Raw genomic sequence first — 26,020 nt, forward strand, 5'->3', positions numbered from 1 at the left:
GACCGTTTAATCAAGGACTCTCCTTACAAGGGCATTGGAGAGTCTTGACAACCACCAATCCAACAACGGGACTCCAAATGATTGGGGTGCGATCTAGGGTGGTGACAACACCACTCAATGTCATAATTCGTGTGCAAGCATTAAAGGCTAACTTAAGGCTAAGTTTTCTATGTAAACACCAAGAAGGAGAAGAAGAGCATAAAAGGTGGGACAAGGAGACTCTATAGTGGCAATTCAGGAAAGTTTGGATGAGGAAATGATTAAGACCATGCATCCACTGAGCCGAATAAGGAAAAGGTGTTGACAAGAAAAGATGAGGAAGTAACATGAGAGGAAATCAAATTGGACACCGAGGGGAGTGAGTGAATACCCGAAAGCTCAGAAGGAGATCAAAAAGCTAGAAGTTGCACAAGCCTTAGTGTCCAAGAGAGGCAGAATTTGATTGATGAATATTCGAGCTAGTGAAACAATTCATCCTAGGTAAAATATCATAAGGGAAGCCAAACGCCTAAATGTTCCAAAGTCTATTTTAGAACACACTCTAATTCAGCAGATAAAGGAAGAAACAACCTATTCTCATGGATGTTTGATGAAGTAGGGGAATATCCTCTTTATGGCTCAGTAAATCTTGTGTTATACTCATACATTAATGAGGTTGGACGAAACCAACCCAAGGATGTATCCGGGTTATACTCGTTTCTCTCTATAGAAATCAGAATGCGAATTGGAACCTTGGTAAGAGAAAATCCTTCATTGTGGCCTGATCTGAAAGACTGGATGGATATCCAAATGCAAGCCAATCCTCCAACACTGACAAAGAAATACCTTTATCTCTTGGCAAAGAACGGTAGATATGGAGGAAGGGAGAGATAACCTAACCCGAACTTGTCTAGATCTCGAGTAACCAAATGGGAAAATATCACGAGAGTCATGACACAAATGCAACACTTCCAATGGTGCATAAGGGTTATCATGATCTTGTGATCCTAGATGGGGGGGATAGAGTGAGTGTTGTCACAAAACAATGTTGGAAAAAAATGGGAAAATCCAGCCTTAGAGTGGAAGAATCTCATTGTAAAGATGGCTAAGGGTACCATGTCACACTCATAACTAATAGGAGTTCTGCAGCACTTGAAGATGAAAGTCTTCTCTTTTTTTACTGTTGTACGTTTGCAATGATGAATTTTACCTGACATATGCAGATTCATACGATGTGATTCTTACAAGGCCTTTTTTTAGAAATGACAAATCGGTACATGATTAAGCCACATATCACATCTATCTATGGAAGGATCTACAAATCTTGAAAGTAGACATGCGAACTTGGAAGACGCATCCCATGGACGGGGGGTTGTTTGGAAACGATTCACAAACTATAGACAAAACCACCTTGTTGTTGTTTGCAACTATGTGCAACCCATGAGCCACTAGAACCATCGCACAAGAAGAGAACATCTTGTATGCTTCTCTTTTTAATGATGCTTTTTTGTGAGAATTGGATGCATATATTAGCCACGATAGATGTCATGGGAAAGACTAGGTTGAAGTTTGTGGAACTTGATGAGAAAGATGAGATGCAAGTCACCATAATACAGATGTTGGGACCCTCAATGATAAACAAGTTTGAGGAAGGCTCTTAAGAATTGGATGCATATATTAGCCATGATAGATGTCATGGAAAAAATTAGGATGAAGTTTGTGGGACTTGATGAGAAAGATGAGATGCCAGTCACTATATTGTGGGTGCTGGGACCCTCAATCAGATGAACCAATCTGAGGAAGGCTCTTTAGAAGAGTAAGAATCTAGATGTGATGACAAGAAAGAAGCCTCAATTTCAACTGTAAGGCTGAAATTTTGGAAATGGTTGAAGAAGAAACATTATCGAGCTAATTAAAGTGGGATTTTTAGGAGAGAACCCACGGATGCACAATGGCTAAGATACATCAAAGCCATTGAAGTTCACAAGGAATTTTATAAGAATTGGGGAAATTAGTTAAGCTAGGTAATGTTACTAACCCCGCGAGAGCTAGAAGCTAACCAAGATCCCCCTAAAGTCACAAGATTAGCAACAAGGATGCAAAAAAAAAAGGCTTTGGCTAGCGGAGGATAATGACGAGGAGCCTAATTTGCAGAAAGTTCCTAGACATTTCAAGTCTTTTTATGTTGATGAGAGGAAGGAAGTTCACCTACAAGCACAACCTTTGAGGGGTGATAAAATAGAATCCTCATATGATGGACCTAAAAGAGGTGAAAGAGGTGAATATTATAGAGATTGGCGAGGACCCCAAAACTATCTTCATTGCCACGGACCTCACTCTACAAGAAGAAGAGGCATTCATAACTATGTTAAAAGAGTTCAAGGACTTTTTTCTTATAGTTATGAGGACATGAATGGAGTGCCGCTAGAAGTGGTGCAACACACCATCCCTATCATGGAAGGTTCAAGGATAGTCAAGCAACACCAAATGAATCTGAAATACTCAGCCCTTTAGTATGAAATTGAGCACATGGATTGGGTATCACCAATTGTGAACGTACCCAAGAAAAATGGGAAGCTTTGCATGTGCGTCGACTGGAATAAGGTAAACATGCACAGTGACTCATAGGGATCATTACCCATTGCCATACATAGAGCACGTTTTGGAAAGGGTGGCAAGTGCAGAAGACTATAGCTTTTTGGATGGATTCTCGAGATACAACTAGGCATCCATGGCACATGAGGACCAATATAAAAGTGCTTTCATCGCGCCACATGGGGAACTTTTGCATATGCCATTTGGATTGACTCTAATACCCCCACAACCTTCTAGAGTTTAATGAGCATAGCCTTCAAGGATTACCTATGCAACAATGGTTGGAGGTATTTATTGATGATCTCTATGTAGATTCACGGACCATCTATCTTACCTCAAAAAGGTGTTTAAGATGTGTCTATTGTATCGCATATCCTTGAACCCTTTGAAATTCCAATTTTGGGTAAAGCATGGAGTAATACTTGGGCATATTATTGTGTCCAAAAATGGGATCTCCAAAAACGATCGTAAGGTAAAACTCATCCTAGAGCTACTGCCACCAACCAACTACAAGAGAGTACAACGGATTATGGGACACATTGGCTATTACTGGAGGTTTATTGTATTCTATGATGATATATCAAGGACAGTGTATAATGGCTAATAAGGTCATCTTCTTTGTGGATCATAAAGTTCTATTGTATCTGGTCAACAAGCCTTACATGATGGGTTGAATTACATGTTAGTTGTTTGCTATTGATATAGTTTGACTTTATAGTCACAGTGAGAAAAGGATCACAACATGAACTGGTAGACCACATGTCAGGGAATCTGCCCACCATTGGTGTTGATGATGAATTACCGGCAAATGGTGCTCTATTCAAATTAGATCATGTAGCAAAATGTAGTGAAGAAACCTCCGAGTATCTTTCCTATGGATTTCAATCTCACCTTATCACACGACTTATTAAGCTAATCACACCTTATCATTTAATCGTTAGTCAATTGTATTAGTTAGGCAAAGATCACATCTTCAGACAATGTGTCAAGGAGGATGAATTCTTGACCATCCTAGAAGAGGCCCATAGCGGAATTGTCGGAGGAAATTTTTTAGGTGAAGTAATGGCAAGGAAAAGCTTGCAGGCCCCATTATGGTGGCCAACAATGCTTGGCAATTCCATGGAATTTGTGAAACAATGTGACAAGGAGTGTTAACACTTTAGCATTCCCCATGGACAAGACATGATGCCATTGGTTTTGATCATCATCATGAAATAGTGCTTTGAGAAATGGGGAATAGACTTCTTTGGACGATAAGACCAACTTCGTGAAGACAAATGCAAGGTGGGTACACAACTACTGACTATTTCACAAAATGGATAAAGGTAAAAGCTACTCGAATAGCAAATGCTTGTATAACTACTAAATTTTTATACAAGCACATCATATCCAAATTTGGGTCTCACAAATAGGAGGCATATCAACACAGTCAATGAGCACGTATTGTTTTGATAGGATGATACATCATAAGTCATCACCCTACTACCCTCAAACCGACAGGCAAGCAAAAAGTATGAATAAATTCATTTGTGGTATCCTAACCAAGATTGTGAAAGCTAACCAAAATGATTAGGAACTTAAGCTAAAACCTACGATGTGGGCATGTAAGACCTCCTATAAGGTAGCCATGAGACAAAATCCTTTTTGGCTTGCCTTCAGAATTGAGGCAGTGATGCCTCTGGAATATTTGGTACCCCACCTAAGGATACCTATCAAAGAATTTCTAAGAGAGAATGCTCTAGTAGAAAGATTGGTTGAAACGCAAAAGGTGATTTGACAACAACCTAAAATCCAAAGAGCTATAGTAAGGCAACCTGGTACTTATGTATGAGGTCAGTTCTTCTAAGACGAAAAAACTAAAAGACCATGGATTTGGGCCATTCAAAGTTGTAGAACTCACCCCCAAGGTGCAGCCGGTATTGAGACTATTGATGGCATTGAGATGCACAGTCGCAAAGAGGTCTTCCTCTATGTAGATGGGTTTTGGATCTTCCCCTTGGCCTCCCAATTTAATTTCCTTGAACTTGCTTGGACCATCATAAGATGTTCTTGGCTTCCCATCGTGGGTCCTTGAGGCCTTCTCGTATTGTACAAAATGGTCTTCTACCTTGTAGGCCCCTAAAGTGTCTTGTTTGAATTATCTACTAGAAACAATCCTAGGTTTTCATTTTTCACATAAAGTTTTATTATCTTATTTTTGACATATGATGATACCATCTTTACATACAACATAAAGTTTTATTATCTTATTTTTGACATATGATGATACCATCTTTACATACAAAGTCGATGCAGTGCATCAACTTTGTGTGTAAAGTTGATGCATTATATCCACTTTAATATACCATATGGACTCTAAATTGCATAAGGATGCCTACTAAATGCCCGTCCCATCACCCTTGACCCACATGTGCTGCACAAGGCAACTTAAATCACACATACTGCGAGATGAGATCTATCCACACAAAAGCTCTACCTTGATCTCACCTAGATTAAGCATGCTACCAATCATACTATGGATTTCTCACAAACCAATTAAAATACAACCTAGAAGATGAAATTTAAACTAGGGAACAATTATTGGAATTATAGCCTTGCATCAAATTTTTAGAATTTAATTATAAGAAAGTTCCAATAAGACTTCAACCAGTGATATTTTTTATGAATTATAGGCCTTGATTGTTGGAATCCTTATCATCGATGTAAGTGGATTGATCTCATTATTATTCAAGTTTTGACTCTCCAAGTTTAGCTTATTAATCATGTTACTCGTAGTCATGCCACAGCTAGCAAGGTTAGTTCATTTATCCCATAATTAAGAGGTAGAGGTTAAAGGGGATTCACAATCCGACAAATGAAAGGAGAATATAAGGCAAGGAGTCCCAATCTCCAAGAATTGTATAAAAGGGCAATGGAGTTAAAAGAAGCTTTTGAGTTTTGTAAATTTGTGCATATTAATAGGAAGGATAATCAAAAGGCTGATGAATTGGCTACTAAAACTTTGGCTTCTTTCAAAGTAGCTATTCTTGCATTAATGGATATAGGTTGGCCTGAGCTCCAAGATGTTCAACACTATTTAGATACAGGTTACTTCCCTCCTGGATTGAATCATCCCAACAGAAGCAAAGGCTCACAAGGAAAGCTCATCCTTACACAATTCTAGGGGATGTTCTTTACAAGCAAGGTAAGGATAAGATTCTTAGGAGGGTAGTGAGCCTGGAAGAATCTAAAAGGATCATGGAATTATGTCATGAATGTTCAGGTCACTTTGCCTCAGCCAGCACAACTCGGAGGATCCTTAACACAGGTTATTATTGGCCTCGACTCAGCAAAGATGTCTATGAGTGGTGCAGAAGCTGTGAAGTATGCCAGGCATATGGGCATAAGCAATTGGTTCTTGGATCCTTAAACCCTATCCCAGCATATGGTCCATTTGAAAGGTGGGGATTAGATTTTGTGGGCCCACTTCCTCGTTCCTCACATGGGAAGTATTACATATTGGTGGCCACAGATTATGCAACAAGGTGGGCAAAAGCAAAGGCAATGGTCAATAATAAAGCAGTGGTGGCTGTGGCATCCTTTCTCAGGGAATACATATGTGCCTGATTTGGGTGTCTATTAGAAATCCTTATGGATGGGGGGAGGTCTTTTAGGAATGACTTGATTGAAGCTTTGGTGCAGAAATTAAAAATAAAGCATGCTATGTCAACTCCCTATTATCCCCAATGTAATGGTTTAGTAGAAAAAACTAATGGACTGCTTTGTGGATCTTTGTCTAAGCTAGTGGATACTATGAAGAGAAAGTGGGATGTGCATTTGCCAGAGGTCCTATGGGCCTATAGGACAACTCACAAACTCTCTCTTGGTTTCACACCTTTTCAATTAGTTTATGGAATGGAGGCTATTTTGCCAATAGAATTGGAAATCACAAGCCTTCGCACATCTTTTGCACGCTTGAATAATGAAGAAGAAACACATGCCCATACAATTGGAGACCTTGGATGAGAGGCGACTTCAGGCACTTCAAAATTTGGAAGCTGCACAACAACGGCGCAAGGCAAGGCATGACACTCTCATGAGGAAGAAGAAGAAGCCAGAACTCAAGCAAGGAAGGTTAGTCATGAGGTATGATGGCCGTGTGGAGAAACGGCTAGATAAGAAGCTTCTTCGACGCTGGGAAGGCCCCTTCAGGATAAAGCAAAAGTTCAAAAATAACACCTATCTTCTAGAGGATGCAAGTGGCCAGGAGGTTCCCAGAAGTGCCAATGAGTACCAGCTAAAGATATTTTACCCTCGAGCACCATGGCCAGCAAACCCCCAAGACAAACATGGAGGATCTGCTGGGGGGGAAAGATGTGACATGAAAAATTGATATCTTTCATTTTCAATTTTGTGCATATTTTGATGGTTTGTCAATGGTAATAAGGTGGAAGCTTGTCTTAGAAGATTGCGGTAGTGGCGTGGTGATATGGCGGCTTGGCAGCTACCCCGATAACAGCATTCTATCTTCAAATAGAATGGTTTTACTTGATTTAGAGTGCACACATTGTAAATGCCACAAGTATGCTTGATAAATACTTTGGTATGGTAGATAGGATAGTGATGTGGAAAATAAAAGTGGGCCTTCATGCTCACATGGATTTTATTTGTATTATTAATATGGTATTCACCATAAGGCTACAAGTTGGGGAGTGTGGAAGGCATGTGGAGGAGTGTGTGTAGGTGCATAATTGGAAAAGATTCTTCTAGAATGCCTGCATGGATGAGGAGAATTCTGCCATGTGTAAGTGGGATCTCCACCTACATGCCACTTAGACTTGGCTATTATATCACACTTTCAAAGTCAAAAAGTCTTTAATTTTATAATCAATAGAAGACTTAGCCTAAGAGGACAATTGATGGTGACATCTACCCTTATGTCACTGAAGGATTGAAGATTTTTATGTTATAATTTGTAACAGTGGAAGAGAGGGTGATTCTCCACCTATAAAAGGAGCCCTCCTCTCCCTTTCAAATCAATGAATGAAGCCTCCTCAATCGAGCATTTTGTGTCATTGCCATTCTCTCATCTTTCAAACCCTTATTCAAACACGAACGGTCAAAAAAATTTCAGAATTCCAATGATTTTCCCGGAATACGGAAAGCCAAAAGTTTTGGGAAAATGAAAAGACAAAAAAAAAATCGGAATGTGAAAGGTCAAAAGTTTCCAGAATACGGAAGGTCAAAAGATTTTTCGGAATTCGGAAAGCCAAAAGGTCTCGGGAAAACGGAAAGCCAAAGGTTTTCCAGAAGATGAAAAGCCAGAAAGTTTCAAGAAAATTTTCAAAGAATTTTTATCTCAAATTTCACATTTTTTGGCTTTTTTTCCAACCTTTTTTTTGAAAATTTTCCAAAAGTTTTTTTTAATAATAAAAAACTTATTTTTTAAAAAAATAAAAAATAAAAAAAAGCTTTTATTAGCTTTGTTGGATTTTGATTTTTTTAGGGGGAGATTTTTCGCCAGCTCTGCTGCTGGCTATAGCGTAGTGCACCCCCCTCCCGCGTTGCGCCTGATGGAAATTGAGAGAGAGGTAATCCTCCCTCTCCCCTCTCTCCTCTCCTTCTCCATCCAATACTCCTTCCTCCTCTCCCCTCTCTCCTCTGTTAACTCTTAATAGGGAGATTATGTTGGAAGGGAAAGCACACAAAGCTTGGAGAAGAAGAAGCAGGAATGCACACAACACACAATGTATTAGATTGTGTCAATGTACAAAAGATAAGTTAGCCTTAGAAGGATGGGCGTATATACAAGCCGGCAGAAAAAACCTCCTAAAGAGGGAAAAAGTGCCCCAGCGGTCCTAAGTGTGTTCACACACATCACTGTCTATATATATATGGCAACATATCCCCCCTGGGAGTGATGGTGTGAACGAGAGCTGGCACTCATGTATAGGGGAGTGCCATGCCCGAAGTAGATCAGTCCACAAAGGGGAGCAAGCCCAAACTTTGCGAAAAGCTTCGAACTTCTCACGAGGAAGCGCCTTTGTGAAAAGATCGGCGAGGTTGTCCTATGTTGGCACATAGGCCAAGTTGATCTCTCCTGCTGAGAGTCTCTCCCTGACATAGTGATAATGCACCTCAATGTGCTTTGTGCGAGCATGAAAAACTGGGTTTCTTGAAACTGCCAATGCACTCTCACTGTCAGTGAAGATAGAGGTGGCAGACTCCTGTCCAACACCCAAGTCAGCCATAAGTCGTCTGAGCCACACACACTCAACCGTAGCTGTGAAAGCTGCCCTGTACTCAGCTTCACAACTAGAAGTGGCCACAGTAGGTTGCTTCTTGCTCAACCAAGATATGCATGAGCTACCGAGCATGAAACAAAAACCACTTGTGGACACTCTTGTGTCATAGCAACCAGCCCAATCTGAGTCCGAAAAAGCATGTAAATCTGGCGGCAATGATCCCCCCTTGGGATAAAACAACCCAAGATGTATGGTGCCACTCAAGTAGCGAAAGATGCGTTTAACTGCCTTCCAATGCTGAGACCCTAGGCTATGCATAAACCTGCTCACCTGTGAGACTGCAAACTGAATGTCCGGCCTCGTAATGCATACAACACCATATTAGTGAATTTGGGAATTTCCCAATTCTTATTTTTGAATACTTAAAAAAGGGGACATGGATAACATGTTTGTAACTTTATCAAAACCCTATCATATGACCTACCAGTGGAAAGCACTTGAAAAATGGAATCTAAAGAGCTATAAAGCGCTCATTTTGGATTAGTGGTGTTCAAGTTATGGTTAATCCAAACTTTTGACCACATGTCCCAAACTTGTGGAAAATTCCCATATTCCCCAATATGGTGTTATACATAAATGAGGGAACCAATAGCTGTCTGATAGAGTGTGACATCAAAGTGATCTCCAGCATCATGAAGACTCAACTTCAAACCTGTCTCCATTGGAGTAGCAATAGGCTTGCAGTCTTCAAGGCCAAATCTCCGCAACAATGTCTCAATATACTTTGTCTGACACAAAGCAATACCTCCATCACACTACTTAAATTGTATCCCCAAATAATGATGCAAATGTCCCAAATTTGACATTTCAAAAGAGGCATTCAAATCAGCCTTAAAATCAGCAATATGACTCTCATTTGGTCCTGTGAGCAGCATGTCATCGACATAGAGAGCAATGATTAGATGTACATCATCCACACGTTTAACATACAAAGTGCTTTCTGTTGGACTATTCTGAAAACCATGTGCAGTCAAATATGCATGTATCTTTTCATACCAAGCTCGTGGAGCTTGCTTTAAACCATATAAAGCCTTTTTCAACCTGCACACTTTGTTTTCTTGCCCTCTTTGAACAAAACCACGAGGCTGTGATACATACACCTCCTCATGCAAATCTCCATTCAAGAACGCAGTCTTTATGTCCAGCTGATGTACATTCCAACCATTATGAGCTGCCAATGCACAAATGCTACGAATGGTAGTCATACAACAAGTGGGAGCAAAGGTCTCATCAAAATCAATGCCCTTTTCTTGAGCATAACCCTTTGCAACAAGTCTAGCTTTATAGCAATCAACACTGCCATCTGGCTTTCGTTTCAACTTAAAAACCCACTTACATCCAATGGCATTTTTACCAATAGGCAAATCACACAAAGACCATGTACCATTCTTCATTAAAGCATCATATTCACTTTGCATTGCAGCCAACAAATTTTTTGATTTTTGTGCCTCATCAAATGAAAGAGGTTCTTCCTCTTCACACATACTAGACACAGCCAAAGCATAACAATCTGATGCATAAGAGGCATGCTGAAAACCTGAACGAGTACGACTAGACATAGGTGCATCAATTTTACTATCACGCAAGGTTTGTGTTGAGATATCGAGCTCGTTTAGTGAGGCGGTGGCCACTGATGACCCGCCTGGGGGATAGGCCCCACACTTACATCACTGGCATGGTTGGTGAGATCATGGGAGATATGCGGCCAGTGGGATGACAGGCTGTGTGACAGCCATTCTAGAGACTGGCATAGTTATAGCGCCAGCTCATTTAGTCGGGTTCACACTATAGAGAACCCGTGTATGTATTGGTTGAGTACCTTTCATACTCTTATCTTGTATATGGTGTGTTGAGTGTTGAGTAGAGAAGAAGAAGATTTTCAGCCTCTCACCTTGTGCGTTCTCTATTAGGGTTTTGTGAGTGTGTGTGTGTGCTTGCAAGAGCTCAAGCTCTCTTCCCCCCTGCATCTTTTCATGGTATCAGAGCCTGGTTCATGCTAAGGGCTGAGCTGCAAGCAAGAGAACCACAGGAAGCGGTACGAGGGTAAGAGCTTCAACTACTCTTCCCTATTGTGTTGGTGACTACACCCTTGTTGGGAGCTCTACGGGAGGCACCGGTAAACGGTCTCTGATTGAGGAGCTTTCTTCGCGAGAGTAAAGCTATAGGGCAACTATACAATCCTATTGGACTACGTTTTTCGGGCCGAAAATGCGTTTTGGGCACATCTGGACCTCCGTTTTTCAGAAAGCAGGCGATTTCGAGCACTACAGGTAAGTCATCGATTCTCTGCAGAACTCTGTTTTAAGAACTGCAGGAAGACAGATTGACTGTGCAGACATTGTGGGTGCTGCAAAGAGATCTACAGTTGCCATTGGGTGTATGTATGCACATTGAAGTCACTGGTTGTGACATTTGAGAGTACTACAGTACCGCTGCAGAAAATACAGCATTTGTGCAGGAAAAACCAGAGTCAGTTTTTGGTAAAATTGTGTGTTTGGCAAGATGTCTAATGATGGCATAACACAAATTGTGGCTGAGAAGCTGGATAAGAATAACTTCCATGCTTGGAGGTTCAGGTTGACGAATTTCCTGATGGAAAAAGGCTATTGGGACTACATAGAAGGTGAGCATGAAGAGGCACCGGAGATACCGGATATAAATCCGACTGCTGCAGATGTGAAAGAGTTTAAAGACTGGAACCAAGGAGCCAGGAAGGTTATGTATTGGCTTTCCATTAGTATACTAGACACCATGATTAGGCACATTCAGGATGCCAAGTCCCCCAAGGAGGCGTGGGACACCTTGGTAAAGCTCTATGAAACAAATACCAAGGCACGTAAGATACAATTGAAGAATGAACTTCATACTGTGGAGAAAAAGAGCATGTCTGTGAATGACTATGCGCTGAAGATAAAGGGTATTGTGGAATCCCTTGCATTTGTTGGTGTATCAGTAGATGATGATGACAAGGTGGAAGTCTGTCTATGTGGTCTCGGGCCACAATACAAGGCGTTCAAGACGTCTATTCAGACTCGGGAAAATATTCCCAACTTTACAGATTTGGTGTCTATGCTGATTATCGAAGAGAAGAGCTTGGGTGAAGACCAACAGTCTTCACAAAGCAAAAACAGTTCAGAGCAACAGGCCTTCTACACGAGTTCAGGAAGAGGACGAGGTAGAGGAGGCCGTGGACGCAGTCAAGGAGGTGGTCGAACAGGTAATCAGAATTATGGCCAGCAGCAGCAACAGTCCCAGAATCAACAACAACAACAACACGCAGGTGGAAGAGGCAAATTCAGAGGCAGGGGGAGTCAAAGAGGCCGTGGAAATTGGCAAAGGCAATATAATGATGCACGTGAATGCTATTATTGTGGTAAGCCTGGACATGTGCAGGCAGAATGTTATAAGCAGCAGGCTGACATGCAAAATGGGAAAGTGCAGCAAAACAACTATGCATCCTCCTCAAGCAGAAATAATGAGGATAATGAAAGGTTGTTTGTTCTGCAGCATGTCGTGAATGCCATGTCTGAAAATGTTGATGCAGCACAAAAAGATAATGTATGGTATGTGGATTCAGGCGCTTCGAACCAGATGACGAGTCATGGGGAGTGGTTCAAGGAGATGAAAAACTCGGAAAGACCAGGTTTTGTGGAAACAGGGGATGACACTGCTCATCCAATTGCCCACGTTGGAGATGTGCCATTGTCTTTGCAGGATGGCAAAGTGAAGTACCTTGTAGATGTACTTCATGTACCGAACATAACAAAGAATCTGGTTTCAGTTGGCCAGATGATTGAGCAGGGTTTGCAGGTTCGGTTTAACCCTGATGGGTGTTATGTTGAAGATTTCAAAGACAAGTGCAGGTTGGTTGCAAAAGGCAACAGAGTGGGCAGAATGTTTATGTTGAATGTAGACATGCCTGAAATGAGTGCTGCGATGTTTGCAAATGGTTCAGAAATTGTTGCAGACACAGACATTTGGCATAAAAGGATTGGACATGTAAATGTGCAGGGATTGAAGTCTATGCAGAATAAAGGAATTGTGACAGGGCTGCCAAAATTTAAAGTGGAAGGTATGCAGAAAATATGTGAAGCATGCCAATTTGGGAAGCAAACAAAGCATGTGTTTCCACGTAACAGATATGTGAGCAGAAATGCACTAGATGTTGTGCATTCAGATGTATGGGGTCCTACGAAGACCATATCTATGGGAGGCTATAGGTATTATGTGACTTTCATTGATGACCACACAAGGAAAGTGTGGGTATATTTCATGAAGGAGAAGAGTGAGATGTTCACTCACTTTCAGAATTTCAGAGTTTTGGTTGAAAAGCAAATAGGGAAATATGTAAAGTGCCTAAGGTCAGATGGAGGGGGAGAGTACTTCTCCAATGAGTTCTCTGAATTTTTGAAGAATGGTATTCGGAGACAGTTTACATGCAGATACACTCCGCAGCAAAATGGAGTTGCTGAGCGAAAAAACAGGCACATTGCAGAGATTGCGCGAGCATTGATGTAAGAGAAGAATATGCCGCATTGCTATTGGACTGAGGCTGTTTCTACAGCAGTATACATCATGAACAGGACTCCAACTGCAGCCATACATGATGTAACTCCAGAGGAGAGGTTTACTGGCAGAAAACCAGATTTGTCTCATCTGAAAGTCTTTGGATGCATTGCATATGTGCACGTGCCAGATGAGCTGAGAACTAAGCTGGATCCAAAAGCTAAAAAATGTGTGTTTATTGGATACTCCCTTGAGCAAAAGGGATACAGGTGTTATAACCCTGCTACACGTGAGTTGAGGGTAAGCAGGGATGTTGTCTTTGATGAGATGAGCAGCTGGTATGCTGCTGAAAAAGAAGCTATTGGGGCTGATGTGAGTGGAAGTGTGGTTGCACAGAATGCAGGTCAGCAATCACAGTCTTTGAGTGGACCAGGAGAGTCCTCATCTAGTGGGTCTGTTGATAGATCATGGAGTGGCAGGCTGCGCCATAATACCAGCCCTGCAAATGTGATTACTACATCACGTAAAGGAAAAGAGAAAGTGGTTGAGTCCCTTGGTATGCCTGACATTTCTGCAGGGCATTCTCATGTTGATGGAGAGTCTAGTGGCTCAGATATGAGCCTTGATAAGGAGCTTGGGATCCAAGCTATGAGAACACCTCATTAGGAAGTGAATGGGGTCTTCTTGGGCCCTTTAATTTGTCCAAGCCTAATCAAGGTGATTAAGGAATAGCCAAATGGGGGGTTGCCATGTGGACTGAAATGTTGGGTTTGTAAGAGAGGTGTAAGAGTGGTCAAAGGGTGCACTTTTTCCCCCAAAAAGGGGGGAGGCAATTTTACAATTTTCGGACCTCCATAACTTCTACATACAAGCTCCGATTTGAGCGGAGATTATAGATCCGTGATCTACGCATCAAGAGCTTTCCATAGATATGTTACATGATATGGTTTTGTTCATTATATTTTAAATTCCATTTTTCTCCCAAAATTCAAATTCGAATAAAGTAGCCGTTTTGAAGCTTCTAATTAGAAAACGTTTCTTCTTAAGAGAAAAGGTTTGACTCCTTAAACTGCCAAATAAAAGGGCCCAAGAAGCCTTTCATTGAGGTCCTAATGGGTGTAAAGAAGGCTATGGAAGCCATGAATGAAAAGCTGCGAAGATCTGGTAGAGTGAAGTACCCTGTGCAGAGGTTTACTTATGATGGTTATGTGGCACATCACTATGCATATATGGCAAAGGTTGTGCAGGTTGTTGAGCCCACATGCATTGATGAGGCTGTTGGAAATGTGTGTTGGGAGAAAGCTATGGATGAGGAGATGGATGCACTATATGGAAATGAGACTTGGGATTTAGTGCAATTGCCTGAAGGCAAGAAAGCCATTGGATGCAAGTGGGTGTACAAAGTTAAACATAACAGTGATGGAAGCATAAACAGGTACAAGGCTAGATTGGTAGCCAAAGGATATGCGCAGACATATGGGATTGATTATGAGGAAACTTTCAGCCTAGTTGCCAAGATGGCAACGGTGAGAGTTGTGATAGCAGTGGCTGCGTCAAAGCAATGGTCTTTACATCAGATGGATGTAAAGAATGCATTCTTGCATGGGGATTTGCAAGAAGAGGTGTCTATGTTGCAGCCACCTGGTTATGAGGATGAGGGTCACCCCGAACATGTTTGCAAGTTGAAGAAAGCCTTGTATGGCTTAAAGCAAGCACCAAGAGCATGGTCTGACAAGATTTCTGAATATCTTGTCACTATTGGCTTTCATGTAGGCAATGCAGATTTCTCATTGTATGTGAGACATGGTGATAGAGGAGTTGTGCTTGTTGTCATCTATGTAGATGACTTGATCATTACGGGGGACCATGATGCAGAGATCTTTGATGTAAAGATCTTGCTAAGACAGAAGTTTGAGATGAAGGATCTGGGGGAGCTCAGATATTTCTTGGGCATTGAGGTGATTAGGTCACCACATGGTATTGGATTACTGTAGAGATAGTATGGCTTGGACATGTTGTCCAAGTATGGTATGACAGGCTGTAAGCCTATTTCTGTGCCATTGGATCAGAATGGCAAGTTGAGTGCAGATTCAGGAGAGATCAGGATCCTACTATGTACACACGCATAGTAGGAAGTTTGATCTACATGACGATCACCAGACCAGATTTGAGCTATGCTGTTGGGTTGGTGAGTCAGTTTATGCAGGTTCCACGGAAATTGTATTTGGATGCAGTGAGACGCATACTGAGGTATGTGAAGTCTACTTTGCATTGTGGACTATTCTATGAGACTGGGACAGAGATATGTGTACATGGGTACACAGATGCTGATTGGGCTGGTAGTATCTCAGATAGAAGATCTACAAGTGGATTCATGTTTTCTTTGGGGAGTGCTGCTATGACTTGGAGCAGCAAGAAGCAGCCTACGGTTGCTCTATCGAGTACAGAGGCCAAGTACAGAGGAGCTGCTATGGCAGCATGTGAGGTAGCTTGGTTGAGGAAGCTACTTGCAGATTTGTGTCTATCAGTGGATAGACAAGTTGTCATTTTCTGTGACAACATTAGCAGTATACAGTTGGCCAGGAACCCAGTCTTTCATGCTCGTACGAAGCACACAGAGGTCCACTACCACTTCGTCAGAGAGAAGGTCTTAGCAGGAGACCTTGACCTTGTTTATGTCAGCACAGAGGATCAGGTAGCTGACATCTTCACCAAAGCATTGGGTACAGAGAAGCTCTGCAGATTCAGGGCTTCGCTTGGTGTACATGAGATGGAGTTGAGCTCGAGGGGGAGTGTTGAGATATCGAGCTCGTCTAGTGAGGCGGTGGCCACTGCTGATGACCCGCCTGGGGGGTAGGCCCCACACTTACACGACTGGCATGGTTGGTGAGATCATGGGAGATATGCGGCCAGTGGGATGACAGGCTGTGTGACAGCCATTCTAGAGACTCGCATAGTTATAGCGCCAGCTCATTTAGTCAGGTTCACACTATAGAGAACTCGTGTATGTATTGGTTGAGTACCTTTCATATTATGTGTACTCTTATCTTGTATATGGTGTGTTGAGTGTTGAGTAGAGAAGAAGAAGATTTTCAACCTCTCACCTTGTGTGTTCTCTATTAGGGTTTTGTGAGTGTGTGTGTGTGCTTGCAAGAGCTCAAGCTCTCTTCCCCCCTGCATCTTTTCAGTTTGCACCAGCCATTTAGGCATATTTCTAGCCTGCTCATTTTCAGCCCTATCCTCAGAAATTACATCCTGTAAATCTGCATCAGAAATAGGCTGATCTATGATGTCATTTGAAACCTGCATAGGCTGAATATTTGCCTCATTAGGACTTACATTTGAATTTCCACTTGTAAACAGAGGCAACAATGTATCAAATACATCCCGTGAGCTCACACCTGTCTCTTTGGTACATGATAACAAAGGCTGCATAGTATCTTCCACAAAAATAACATCTCGACTAATCAAGATACGCTTTGACTGCGGATGATACAATCTGTAACCCTTGCTCTCAGCACTGTAACCAACAAAAATGCATTTGACAGCCTTATCATCCAATTTTCTGCGTTGTTGCACAGGCACTAAAGCATAGGCCAAGCAACCAAAGACACGCAAGTGACCAATAGAAGGCTTCCTACCATGCCAAGCTTCATATGGAGTAATAGACTGCAAGGCCTTAGTGGGACACCTATTGAGTACATATGCAGCACACACAGGGATTTCACTGACGTAAACGAGAACATGTGAATATGTTAATAACATATGTTAATAACACAAAAAATCTTGTGATCACATGTTATATTCACAAAGCTTTCACAAGGGCCTAAAAAAATTATCTTTGTCGGGCATAAAACATCTTCTTAGGTGGCCATTGACCTGCTATTATGTGAAGATGGTAACATGAGAACATGTGAATAGCTTATTCCCATGCGTAGCCAAGCTTTTAAGGGGTTCCCAAATGGCAAGTGACCTGTTATTTTGTGAACGGTAACATGAGAACATGTGAATAACTTGTTCACATGTGTTATTATCACAAAAAATCTTGTGATCACGTGAATATTAAATCCCTGAGCACACATGATAGCCTCAAGCCAAAACGCATGTGGCAAAGCTTGGCTCTTAATCATACATCGTGCCATCTCCATAAGTGACCTGTTTTTCCTCTCAGCAACACCATTTTGCTGAGGGGTATACGGCACTGTACATTGGTGTTTTATCCCACGACTAGCCAGAAATGCATCAAACTCTTTAGACAAGTACTCCCCCCTCGATCAGAATGGAGGGTGCCCACACTTCAATTGGATACATTTTCAACCATAAGAAAAAACTGTTTGAAGCACAAAAACACTTCGGACTTTGCCTTCAGAGGATATACCCATGCATGCCTTGAGTAATCATCAATGAAAGTCACGAAGTACAAGTGTTTACCAAATGACGGAGTTTGCATAGGCCCACATACATCACTATGTACAAGTTGCAATTTGCGAGTGGCCCGCATAGAACCATCCTTTGGAAACGCAGAACGCTGCATTTTGCCCAAAATACAGCCTTCACAAACATGTTTCAATGGTGCCTCAAGAGGGGGCAATGAAGCAACCATATCAAATTTCTGCAAATGCAGCAAACTAGCAAAGTTCAGATGACCAAAACGAGCATGCCACAGTTTTGCATCTGAAACTGCCTTTTCATCAGAAATTGCATTTGCTGAATCTTCCACACACTTGTCATAAGAATTGAGTCTATACAGCCCATGAAACAAGGTGCCAGATGCAATAATCGTATCACCAGAAGTCAAATCATGAACAGTACATCTGTCATCTACAAATTTGACTACAAGTCCAAGTCTAGCAAGCACAGAGACAGACAATAGATTCTTCTTTATCCCTGGCACATACAAAGCATCTGAAAGTGTGAAAGCGCTCCCATTTGCAGCAGTAAGCATAATTTTACCAACACCCTTCACTGGGTAAGAAGCATTATTGGCACATGTGACAGTATTCCCATTAGAGACAGCCTTAAGACAAGTGAACATATCATGATGCAAGGTAATGTGCTTTGTAGTACCACTGTCAAAATACCATACATTAGAGTCAACAGAAACTGTCAAACATGCATCATGTACAGATGGGTCATACTGGCAATACACACTAAACGCCCATTCTGTATCCTGCACAACATTTGCAGAATCTGCATTTGTAGAAGCATCCGCTATTGTGGCTGCATTTGACTCTTTCTTCTTTGCCTCTTTAGCCTTTAGCTTAGGACAATTCTTAATGACATGATCATTTGCCTTACAATAGTTGCACCTGGTCTTTTTCTTGTCTTTATCAAGAGCCTTCTAAGACTTATTGTTGCTACTTGTGGAAGGAGAAGAAGTCGCAGACCTACTAAGAGGAGAAGAAACAGTGGAAGGGACTGCCTTACCACTTCTTCTCTACTACTGGGCAGCAATAAATGCTTGATCAACTGCACGCTGCCTGGCCCTGTTTTGCCTGGACTGCGCTTCTTGTAAGAGCTTGTTGACTAAAGTATCATACTTGATAGCATCAGGTCTGTTCTCAGTAAGAAGTCTCCACGTGGAAGCAAAAGTCTGATATGTCTCAGATAAAGCATCAAGAACAGTCTGCACAAGAGAATGATCAGGAATAATCTCACCTGCAGAAATTAACTGTTCTTTGAGATCTTTAATCTCAGCAAGAAAAATATTCATGTCATCATCTTCCTGCATAATCTTCAATTCTAGCTCTTTACGCAGGTAAGAGATTTTTGCCTCGTTACGACTTGCATACAAACCAGTGAGGCGGTCCGGGGCGGGCAACAAGAAGAGCGGCCTCTAAGCACTCCTCAAGGCTCCCGTGTTGCTCAATGGGCTTGGGGCACAACGCCACACAAACATAAGAACCCCAAAACCACACACCCAACAAGAAAAGGGGCACCACCTAGTTATGTGTGTGAACTAGGACACCAAAAATCTTTCCTTGTAGCAAATCAATACAAGCTAACCATATACATCAATCAAAAAGGCACACACACTCTCAACAACACTCATAACATATGATATTGTGTGTGGAGGAGACTAGCATAACACAAATGGATGCACACCAAACTTGGAGAAGAACTTGGAGAGACAATATAAGCTTGATTTTGTTGTCACTATGCACTTGGTCTTAAGGTTACGGGAGCCCTCTCACCATATAACCCTCTTACCATGAATTGAAAAGCAACAAATCAAAAACAAGCCCTCAAGCCTCCAAGCATAAAATCACACCACAAAATACAAGGATCGAGTTTACCTTAAATCAAACATCGTACCGCTTTGGTAAAATAACTTTGGAGTTGGAGGAGTCCAAGATTTTGTACATAATTGCACCCAAACTACTAATCTTATTTATGCACAAAGGCAAGATACAATTATGATAGGGAGCATGGCATCACTCAAGCTCTCACAATGACATAACTAGCTTCAAGCTTCAAGCTTCTCTATGCAATCAAAGGTATTGATGTATAGAGAGAGCTCACAAGTTCACTATCTCCTTACACACTAGAGTTAGGAGTGGTGTACAATGTGTGTAATCTCCCCTTTCAAAGGAATGGAGGGGGCTCTATTTATAGGTTTGAGAAGCCCCAATTAGGATTAAGCCTAATCAATCTTATTATGAAAAATCATAGATTATGGATTTTTTATTTTGAAATGAGAGTGGGCCTCTTCTTATCCCTTAAGTCACATGGATGTGGGCTCAAGGTGAGAGAATTATTGAAGATGAGAGGAGAGTGTGATGTAGAGGTTTGAGCAAATAACTTGTAGTAATGCCTACTCTAAAAGTAGTTGAGTGGGTGCTTATTTACAAATGTTAGTGGTTAGTAGTTAGTAATTACTATAAAAGGTTAGTAATACAATGTACAAAATGGGTGAGAGGAGTAAAGATTTGGAAAGATCCTTTGTGTGGTTGAAAGCTCGAAGAAGCTTGGATTCTCCCATGTGTAGATCTTTAAGTTAACCGCCGATCTCCTTCTTGCATTTGACGCCACAAAAGTTGATTGAGGTGAAGAACATGGAGATTTTTGTAGATGGAAACCCCATATTTGCAGAGGTTAATATGGTACATTCATGCTGAATTTTTATGTATTTTTTGAGATTGGGAAAATAATTTAGTAATATGGGAGTAGTAGGGAGAAAAATGGAGATGAGGTATGGGTGTAGAGTAGATATGAGAGCAAATGGAGAGGAAAGGAGAGGGCAAAGGTGGAGAGGGTGAGAGAGAACATGGAGTTTGCAGGTTTGATAGAGTGAGAAAGGAATGAGTAAGTATGTAGGTGATGAATGTGTAAGGGAGGTGAGAAGAGACTAGGTGTACCTTGCCAAAAAGTGGACAGACTGGGGTCCAATAAAAAATTCATATCTCACCGCCATTAGCTCCAAAAATTCTCAAAAAATTTGAGCATATTTCTCAGCTCCCGAGCTAACTTTTGTTGTTTGATGACCAGTCCAAATTCGGAGTGGAGGCGGGCGCAAAAAATTCAGCAGAATCATGTATATTTTTGAATTTTTAAAATCTTTGTGTGGGTCCCCATTGGTGGAATTTCTTGATAACTCCAAGAGTGAGCCCCCCAATACATCATACCCTGACCTTAGAGACTCAAGTGTATGTGGACACTTGCATGGAGGAGATTTTTTCCATTTTATAAAGGATTTACATAATAAGAAAAAACAAACTAGTATTTAACTAGTCAACATATCATGACAATATGGTTATTATGATAGGAAAATAAATAAAGAGATCTAATTGTGAATGAAATATACAAAAATAAAGGGTAGCAGATAGGATTATTACCCAAGCATGCAGAGGCCTCAAACCAGAGATAGAGGATGAGGGAAGAGATCGTAAGAAGTCTTCACCAGAAAGGGTAGCAGATAGGATTATTACCCAAGCATGGAGAGGCCTCAAACCAGAGGTAGAAAGGTATGTCTGTAGGTTTCACCCAAGTTGCTAAGGAGTCAAGTCGGGTTGTTTTCCTTGTGTGGCGTTATTGTGTTATGTTCAGGAGGTAAACCTCCATCCAAATCCGACGTTGCTAGATGGTTGCAGGATGATGTCTTTCATGTCTTCTATCTAGGCAAAGGTTTCTTTAATATTCTATTTGCTTGGGCTGTATCGGAGTTGTTTTCTAAAGAACCTCTCTTTATGGATCATAGATTGATGCCTTCTATTCCATTCGATCCTTTCTTTAATGTTAATAAAAGTCTTTCTGAAGCCTATCCTGTTTGAAGCATGTCCTGTATGGGTTGAGGTGGTAGGTTTACCTCCTTGTCTTTATCCTACCAAAAGATGATGCGCGAAGTCGCCGGGCTTAACAATGTATGCATTACATGGCTTTTGCAGGGAAAATTCTCAAGTCACTATTCCAGTGCAACAAAGCGCTGCCGTTGTTTCAGCCTCAGCATGCACAGGTTAGTCATGGCTTGGTTCAGCTGCAGCAGCAGAGGTACCCCCGCAGCAGCGACGAACCAAGATGAAATCATCACCTTCTGCCTCAACATCATGTGGACCATCTGCTTCATCGTCAATATCTCCTTCATTCAGCACATCCTTCCCTTCAACATCTGGCACACCCTCCGCTTCCTCTCTCTCCACCCCATCCCCACATTCCTTACCTCTATATCTAATTCATTGGGCAGGTTCTCTTCTGCAATCCCTTCTTTGCCCAGCTTGTCATTCTGCAAATAGTCTTCAGCATAGCTCTGTTGTTATGACATACCTACATACAAAATTCGTGAGCAGACCATGAATGCGATTTCTATATAAGAGTGCTTAATTAAGCAAGGATACTTGTAAGCTTACCAAATATTATATTGTAAGCTTACCAAATATTATAGTTAGCATACTTACAATGCTAATTAGCATACTAGACATTCTTCTTAGCATAAATGACATGCTAATTAGCATACCTTAAATGCTAACTAGCATGATAGCTTTGCGCATAAGAGAATGATGATAACTAGCATACCTTATATGCTTATTAGCATACCTTATATGCTAACTAGCATAACAGCATGATGATAACTAGCAAACCTTATATGCTAACAAGCATAGTGTGCTAAGTAGCATAGTCTGCTAAGTAGCATTCCTAGCTAGGTAGCAGAGTCTGCTAACTACCATTTTTTTAACTAGTAGTGTCTACTAACTAGCAAAGTCTACTAACTAGCAGTGTGTGCTAACTACTAGAGTCTGCTAACTACCATCTTTTGCTAACTAGCATTGTCTGCTAACAAGCATAATCAGCTAACAAGCATTGTCTAGTAACAAGCTTAGGCAAAGAAACCCCTAGATCTCATTGTTGATATGCTCTGCGTTGTAGGACGCACAATTATGCTTTTTAAAAAAATTTAGAGGATGAGATTTCAGGCCATCATTAGCCCTTTTTTGTCATGAAGGAAAGTGATGCTTTTTTTATATTTTTTTAAAGGATGAGACTTTGGGCCATCATTAGCCCTTTTTTGTAATGTAACAAAGGGCTATCATTTAAAAAGGAAGAAGAGAGATAAAGAAAGGGAATCTCCTACAGCGTCTTGAATCTTACATAACACTGTTGTGGACAAAATAGGTAATATTTCCTGAAAACGAGAAACATTTTGCATCTTTCAAAGATTCCATAAAAAAAGTTCAAATTTTTACCTCTTTTAAAAAAATGGTCTACACATACGTATAACACTATAAAAAAACGATAATATTTTAGGCACTTTACATGTTCCTTACAAAAATTGACATGAAAAAAAAGACTTCATTTCGCTTACTTTTTGAGATTATACAATAAGTTTTCAAAAACATGCCAAAATAGAGACAATGTTTATTATTTAGTTTGAACCAAGACAGAGGAGAGATAAAAATATCACATGTTTTTGAATTATAAAACCCATCCACACATGTGAAAAAGGTGCCTACCTCAAAGGTCCCCCTCTCCTTACCAAGGTGTCAAAAATGCATCATTTCTCCAAAATATCTCATTTTTTTAGTAATATCTCTTAATTTTTAACTAATAAACCTTATACTCCGTCAACTCTAAATCGTATGTGAGCATTTACTCATTTTTGGGTATTTTCTTTTATTATTTGGATTTATCTCATCCCAACACTTGGTTTAATCTAATTGACCCATTGGAACCTTAATTGGACCATAATCTAAACATTTCTGAAAAACTGGACCCTTAGGCATAAGGTCCCCTTATACCATTTTCAATTAATTCCTAATGCACATTGGAAAGTTCATTTTGAACTTTTGTTTTAAGGGAATCCATTTTAGACATTAAGAGAATTTTTATATCCAAAGATATATCTGAATTTTGAATTATCTCTCTCTAGACATTTTCTCTCTTTAGGCCAAAACAGGGTAAAACAAGATCTTTCTTCCATTTCAGAGAGGGGAATGATTATAAGAACAGAAGGGGAGGTTCTTACACCTTTACATCTCAAAAGCTCGAGGAAGGAATCTTACACGCATGATTATGATTGGTCATAGCCTAGCCAAACTTGAGCAATGGGTAGAGGCTCAATGCAAACGGGCACTAGGCCAAGTTTGGCTAGGCTATGATTGGTCATAGCCTAGCCAAACTTGAACAATGGGCAGAGGCTTAATGCAGACGGGCACTAGGCCATGTAGGTTTTTGCTGAGGCTACTCGACCTTGGACCATGTATTTACACTTAGTGATATCATTGTGGAGCACGACTTTCCTCTTGTAGTTTTTACTTTTGAGAGTGGGTCAGCATTGAGAGTACAACCCCCTGATTATTTCATTTAGGTTTCCAATGGCAGCGTAAATAATATATGTGCCCGAACATTTTTTAATATTCTTGGTGTTTAGTCTTACTCTTTTGAGTCCTACATCTGACGCTTTTAACTTGTATATGCATCGCCACACGTACTATGCCTGCAGGATAGATTTCTGCATCGACTTTCAAAGCTCTCCAGCAGAATGTAACTGTCTTGTCATCAACAATGGGTAAGCCTGGAAAAGGTTTTCTCCACTACAAATTACAATCGGTTTCGGACATTTGGATCAGAACCCTCGAATGAGATTTAATTTCTTTGTATTGATGATAACCTGATTTTGGTTTATGTACTCATGATGGGTGGTGAGATTATTTTATCCTCCATTGTGTATGTTTGTACATACGTATCTACATGTACTTCTATGAAAATCGTTGAAAGGCCATGGCAAACGTCAACAATAATATATGGAGGGATGCTGAGAGTTACTTTTAAAAAAAAAAATGCTTCATATGCTTTCTCCTCGTCTATGAGAAGTATTGAAAAAAAAGCTAGAAAGATAATTAGTCCTAGTTTAGTGGATAACTATAAACACTCAAGAGTCAATAGATTATCCTTTGATCTAGGTATTCTAATTGGAGGGGTAGAGGGCTTTGATAAGTCTACGATTTTTTAAAAACATTTGCTAAGGCCAGAAATTATCAGTCAGTCTCTCTCTCTCTCTCTCTCTCTCTCTCTCTCTCTCTCTATTGTAGTGTATATCTTTGAGAGACTCTCTGCTGAAAGCTCATTTTTCACTTTCTCTTCTTTAAAAAGGACCAAACCTTTACACGAACAAACACACTCATTTTACAGTCGCAATGATACTTATTTTTTACAACACATAGATGATTGAGCCGAACACTAACACGGTTCACCTGGCATAGCCCAATGCCCACCCATTTCACATTAAAACAAGGGTGTTTTGGAAATAGCATCTTGCTCACTATTGATTGTGACACCCTTTTCGAAGCAAAAGCCATAGAGAAGGATGGTGTTGACATTTCCTATCTCTGCGTGGGACTCCTTTTGCCCATGTCATAGCACCTCCAGTCTTTTCACTACTTCCCTCCTTGAATCTTGTAGCACACCATACACAAAACTAAAGCCCCAACATTGTAGACGCTAACTCCTCATGGTAAGAGTATCTATGGGTAGCAAAAGCTCCCTTTTAGCTAGTTTCTCTATTTCTTATTTCCTCTTGCAATTCCCGAGTGAAGAGGATTACATTTTAATAAAGGCACTATGTTTCACATTGCGTAGAAATTCCCAATCTCCCTCCTTGTAGTTGACATCTCTGTGAGACTTGTTGGCGGCTCCTTTACTAACTCAATGTTCTGTAAGAATATCTTTGTGGTCTTGTTGGCCTCCAATGATGGAGACACCATCCTCGTAAGAAGGGATGAGAAATGCATAGTGGATTATTGTTATGTATGGGACAATATACATGTTGCTATTCTTAGTATTTGGCACCCAATCATAGAGGGGAGAGGACCTCTTTCTTGAAGCTTCTCATAGAATGTTCTCACAAAATGGCTTCTGCATGGAGATCATTGGATCATTGGGGGAGATTTTAATATGTTTAAGCAACCAACAAAGCAAAGAGGAGGACATAAAGGGATGGTGCATCCTGCAGAGAGAGCCACATGGGAGAGTTTCATACACTCTATATATGGTAGTTTCTTTTGGATTGAGGGTGACATTCATAGAAATCCGTCCTCCCTCTAACAGACGACGAGATGCATGATGTAACTATGCTCACCTTTCTATGTTGCTGATTTGGTTCTTTTAATAGAAGAGGATGCATACGCATTGTAGGTGGGACATGAGATTATTGATCGTGAGAGGGT

This window comes from Cibotium barometz, chromosome 6 (genome assembly GCF_041138505.1).
Source record: "Cibotium barometz isolate CiBa-2024 chromosome 6, ASM4113850v1, whole genome shotgun sequence".
Classification (NCBI taxonomy): domain Eukaryota; kingdom Viridiplantae; phylum Streptophyta; class Polypodiopsida; order Cyatheales; family Cibotiaceae; genus Cibotium; species Cibotium barometz.